Source organism: Carlito syrichta, unplaced genomic scaffold, assembly GCF_000164805.1.
Source record: "Carlito syrichta isolate Samal-C Ts95f unplaced genomic scaffold, Tarsius_syrichta-2.0.1 Scaffold309100, whole genome shotgun sequence".
Lineage (NCBI taxonomy): Eukaryota > Metazoa > Chordata > Mammalia > Primates > Tarsiidae > Carlito > Carlito syrichta.
Genome location: NW_007253196.1, coordinates 181,331 through 187,471, shown reverse-complemented (window position 1 = coordinate 187,471; position 6,141 = coordinate 181,331).

Genomic DNA, 6,141 nt, shown 5'->3' with positions numbered 1-6,141 from the left:
GCCTGGGCAACTTGGCAAGACCTCATCTCTACAATAAATCAAAAATTAGCCAGGCTTGGTAGTACACGCCTGTAGTTCCAGCTATTTGGAAGGCTGAGGCGGAAGGATCACTGGAACCCAGTAGGTCGAGAATGCAGTGGCTGGGAGCGAGCAGCCACTGTACTCCAGTCGAGGTGACAGAGTGAGACTCCAACTCAAAAAAAGTAAATAATAAAAAATAAATAAAAATAAAATAAAAATTAAGAAATAAAGTTCACTCATATATCTTAGTACTTCATATTGGAGATAGGAAGCACTACTTCCAAAAGCAGCCCATTTCATTTGAGAGAGTGCTAACTATAGAAATTTTCTCTCAATTTGAAATGATACCTACACCTCAGTAACTTAAACTATTTCTACTTTAGATGCCTGAAGCAATATCCTTTGAAGTATCTGATGGTCATTTTTGTTTTTTGAATTGGGGTCTCACTCTCTCAGGCATGATGACGGCTCATCACAGCTCGGACCTACTGGGATCATGGGCTCCTTTCACCTCAGCCTCCCAAGTAGCTGGAACTACAGACAAATGCCATCACGCCCAGCTAGTTTTTAATTTTTTTTTGTAGAGATTAGGTCTCACTGTGTTGCCTAGACTAGTCTTGAACTCCTGGGCTCAAGCAATCCTCCCACCTTGGCCTCCCAAAGTGCTAGGATTGCAGGCATGAACCACCATGTCTGGCCTGGTGACAATTTTCATTCCTATTTCACTCCCATCTCTAAATATTTTTTGCTAGACTTAGAAGATCTGATTTTAAAGAGAAACTAGATATTTGGATTTTATATGCAATTGTTTAATATTTGATCAGGTTTTTTTGGTCCCAATAAAATACATCTACAAGCCAGAAGCGGCCCTTAGTCTACCAGTTTGCAGCCTCTGATCAACTTCTGTTAATACAAATTAAAAGGCATGCCAGCATTTTTAAGTGATCCTGTCTTTTTGAGCAGACTTAACTGTCCTAGTGGCAAAGAAGTCTGGAATTTTGGGAAGGGTTTCTGGAAACAACTTTACTGGGATATAATTTGTATACTATCCAACGTAATACTATAAGAAAATGAATGACAGTGGTGGGAAACTATGTGGGGGGAGGGGAAGGGAGATGGGATTAATGGTAGTAAATATCTGTCTGGGGACGGGGAGACACCTCTTATCAACAAGGGTGCCTGAACGAAGCATATTTGTATACCTAACCCTTAACTGTACCCCACAATATCATAATAAAAAATATTGATTAAAAAAAATTTGTATACTATACTACTTACCCACTTAAATGTACACAGTTAAGTTGGGTGTGGTGGCTCACGCCTGTAATCCCAGCACTTTGGGAGGTGGAGGCAAGAGAATTGCCTGATCTCAGGGGTTCGAGACCAGCCTGGGCAACTTGGCGAGACCTTGTCTCTACAATAAATCGAAAAGTTAGCCAGACATGGTGGTGCATGACTGTGGTTCCAGCTACTTGGAAGGCTGAAGTGGAAGGATCACCTGAACCCAGCAGGTTGAGGCTACGGTGACCGTGAGTGTGCCACTGCACTCCAGCCTGGGTGACAGAGTGAGATTCTGACTCAAAAATAAAAAATATACAATTAAGTCGTTTTAGTGTATACACAGATTTATACAGTTATCACTGCAGTCAGTTTTAGAACATCTCTATTCCAAAAAGAAACAAATGCCTTTTATCTGTCTCCCCACAAACACCTATCTCCTTCAGCTCTAAGCTACTCATCTATTTTGTCTCTAAGACTTGCCTGTTCTGGACATTTCATATAAATGGAATCATACAATAAGTAGTCTTTTGTAATTTGTTTCTTTCACGTAATATAATGTCTTCAAAGTTTTCCCATGCTGTACCATGTATCAATCAATGCTTTGTTCCTTTTTACTGTCAAATGCTGTTTCATTGTATGCGTGTATCACATTTTATTTAGTCCTTCATCCGTTAACAGACATTTGGATTGTTTTCACTTTTTGGCTGTTATGAATAATACTGCTTTGCACATTTGTGTACAGATTTTTGTGAAGACATATTTTTTGATTTCTTGGGTATACACTAAGAGAAGTGCTGAGTCATATGGTAACTCTAGGGTTTTTTTAGGTATCTTAGGAACTGCACAACTGTTTTCCACAGAGCCTGTACCATTCCCACCAGCAGTGTATGATGGTTTTAATTTCTCCATATCCGCACCAACACTCACTTTTCATTTTGTTTTATTTTATTTTTATTATTTTTTTATTTGTTTGATTTGATTTATTTTATTTTTGAGTTGGAGTCACTCTGTCGCCCAGTGTGCTGTGGCACACTCACAACCACCCATGTCAACCTGCTGGGCTCCAACAATCCTTCCATCTCAGCCTTCCAAGTAGCCCACAACTACAGGTGTGTGCTACCACGCCCAGCTAATTTTTTATTTATTGTAGAGATGAGGTGTCGCCACGTTGCCCAGGCTGGTCTTGAACTCTTGGTGGCTCAGGCAATCCACTTGCCTCGGCCTCCAAAGTGCTAGGATTACAGGCTGAGCCACCGAACCCGGCCACTTTCCATTTTATGATAGCCATCCTAGTGGATGAGAAGTGGTAGTACCTCATTGTGGTTTTGATTTGCGTTTCTCTAATGACTAATGTCATTGAGCATCTTCATGTGCTTTTTAGCCAATTATATGTCATCTTTGGAGAAGTGTCTATTTAAGTTAAAACTGGCTCATTTTTGCTAGGTGCAATAGCTCATGCCTGTAATCCCAGCACTTTGGGAGGCCAAGCCAGGAGGATCACTTGAGCCCAGAAGTTTGAAACCAGCCTGGGCAATACAGCAAGACCTCATCTCTACAAAAAATTTTAAAATGAACTGGACATGGTGATGTGTGCCTGTAGTCCCAGGTACTCAGGAGGCTGAGGCAGAAGGATTGCCTGAGACTGGGAGGTTAAGGCTGTGGTGAGCTGTGATGCCACTGAACTCCAGCCTGGGCAACTGAGTGAGACTCTGACTTTAAAAAGGCAAAAGAAAAAAAAAAATCAATTGACCATAGATGTCTATAGGCCTTTTGAAGTGGTTATTACTTAAAACGGTTAATATAGTTTCTGGTATATAGTAGCTGCTCTCAATAGTAAATAATAGCTGATCCAATTATTCTGTCATCACTGAGAGCTTGTAAGTGGTGGAGTTGAGATTGGATCCCAGGTATGTCTTTATTTTCATTATACTACAGGCTGCTGAAGTGGAAATGAGGCTGTTCTCGCTTTCATGCCTGACTGTATATACTTTTCCAGTCTCAGAGGCACAGCTCCAGCATGCCTGTCTCCCACCATAACCTCCTAGCCTTCTCTCACCTCACAAGTCTCCATGGAGCCTCCAAGGGGCTTTTGGCAATGAGTTACTGCTGAGGGAATACTCTGAACCCTTCCTTTTATTTTTATTTTATCTTATTTATTTATTTAATTTTTTATTACAAAGATGTGGGGTACAATTCAGGGTTAGGTATACAAACATTGATTATGCAGGTACTTTGTTTTTTTGTTTTTTTTTTTGAGTTGGAGTCTCACTGTCGCCCAAACTGGAATATAGCGGCTGCTCCTGGCCTTGACCTGCTGGGCTCCAGCGATCCTTCCGCCTCAGCCTTCCGAGTAGCCAGAATTACAGGCACGTGCTATCACACCCAGCTGATTTTTTGATTTATTGTAGAGATGAGGTCTCGCTGCCCACATGGGTCTCGAACCCGCGGGCTCAGGCAATCCACTCACCTCAGCCTCCCAAAGGCGCAGGATTACAGGCTGAGCACCGAGCCCGGCGTTTTGTTTTGTTTTTTTTTTGAGTAGAAGTCTCACTGTGTCACCCAGGCTGGAGGGCAGGGGCCTGCTCCTGGCCACTGCAGCTTCAACCTGCTGGGCTCAGGCGATCCTTTCACCTCAACATTCCAAGTAACTAGAACTACAGGCACATACCACCACACCTGGCTAATTTTTTGATTTATTGTAGAGATGGGGAGGGTCTCACCAAGTTGCCCAGGCTGGTCTTGAACCTCTCACCTCAGCCTTCCAGAGTGCTGGGATTATAGTTGTGAGCCACCATGCCTGGCTGAACCCTTCCTTACCAAGGAATACAGCCTTGGGATTTGTCCGATTTTACTCTCTCTTCCACCAAATCCCACACCCTGCCCCAGGATAAGAGTGAAGTTAAAGATACATTAGCAACTGCTAGGATTTTGTGGCCACCAAGGGTAAAACAGACTCAGACTGTTATTTGTTTCTGGAGCAGCAGCTTGTAGGACCCAGAAGGCTTCTTGCCCACATATGCAGTGTTCTCCTGAACCGAGGGAACAAGGGGGATGAAGGTAGTGGATGTTTTGCTCAGGTTCTTGAACCTGTCTTTGCGGCCTCTAACCTTGAAGCTCTGTGTCCCCCAAGGCTTTGCCCAAAGATCATTTTTGGGTTAGAGTGCATTAGGCTGCACATAGGCTCCCTCTCTCTCAATATGTTCATGTACTATGTGTGAGCATACAAAGGCTACTGTTTGCTAGCCGTGCTACTAGTAAGTAGTCATTTTAATTTTTCCTTCATTTTATTACTTCTCAGGCTACCCTGTTCACTGATCTTGACCACATTTAAAAGAAGGGGAAAATGAAATAGGGAAAACAGGTGGCATTGCTTGGCTAAGGGAGAAGAGCTCAATTTGAATGCCTAGTGTGTTTCTCTATTTTCATAAATGAGATAACTGATACTAGAAGATGTAATTTACTCTGGTTGCATAGCAAGTTGGGGAGGGGGGCGCATACCAACATTGTTTTACACCACAGTTTATTCTCTGTGCTGAAAGCATGCTGCTTCTGTAAGATAATGCCATATTTCATTGATTCTAAGAGAAATCATTTATTGTAAGATGTATCATTAAGCACTGCAAAGAAAAAAATTTCTGCCATTTAAGCTGACACGTGGTTTCTTTTCATATCAAATGTAAAATGCACCCTGAAAAAATGCTGTAGTTACTACCGTATTTTGTCAATTTGAATGTATATTGAGCATTTACTCTGTGCCATGTACTGTTTTCCCCACCAGTGAAGTAGATATTATTATCCCATTTTTACACATGATGAAACTGAGAATTTAGATAACTGATTCAGGGTCACATAGCTGCTAAGTAGCAGAGCTGGGATTCAAGCTCAGGCTGCCTAATTTTAGAGCCTATGATTGATCTCAACTGTATACTGGAATTTATTTTAGAGAAGGAGTCACTCAGTTGCCCAGACTGGAGTGCAGTGTCACGATCATAGTTTACTCTAACCTGATCATAGTTTGCTCTCCTGGGCTTGAACAGTCTTCTTGTCTCAGCCTCCCAAGTGGTTTTAATTTAGAGGCAGGATGTCGCTGTGTTGCCCAGACTGGTCTTGAACTCCTCAAGTGAGCCTCCTTCCTCAGCCTCCTGAATAGCTGGGACTGCAAGCCTGAGTCACTGCACTCAGCTTGCATACTGGAATTTAGAAAGTTTTACCTGTCAACTAAATCCATCCCAGAGTATCCTATGTGGTCATTCTCTCTCGGAAGCAGGAAGATGATGATGATAATGAAGATGAAGAAGAACATTTGGTGAGCCTTGGATCTTTATGCTGGCTGTGCCAGGTCAGAGGACTGCATCAGTTTATAGTCTCTGCCCTTAAGAAACTCAGTCTAATGAGAGAGCATAAGTCTTAAATAGTTACAGTAGTGTGTGGTCATGTTCTCTTGTTGAACTGAATACCAGGGAGCCTGGAGGAGCTGTCTGAGGAAGGCTTGGAGAGGACCAGAAAAAGGGGTGAAATTTAAATCCTAAAAGATGACTAAGAATTTGCCAGGCAGATAGGTAGCTTAGCATGATACTTTATTATAGCTTTAAACAGACTAATTGCAAATGTTTTCTCCAACACTAGCTTAACTGGCTTTGGAACCTTAAGTAGGTTATCCTCTTCAAATCTCAGTTTCATCATCTGTAAAATAGGGGTAATATAATTTGCTTCACAGCATTGTTGGGAAGATTGAGCTAATGTATATAAAATGTTCAGAGCCGGGCTCGGTGGCTCAGCCTGTAATCCCGTGCCTTTGGGAGGCTGAGGTGAGTGAATTGCCTGAGCCCGCGGGTTCAA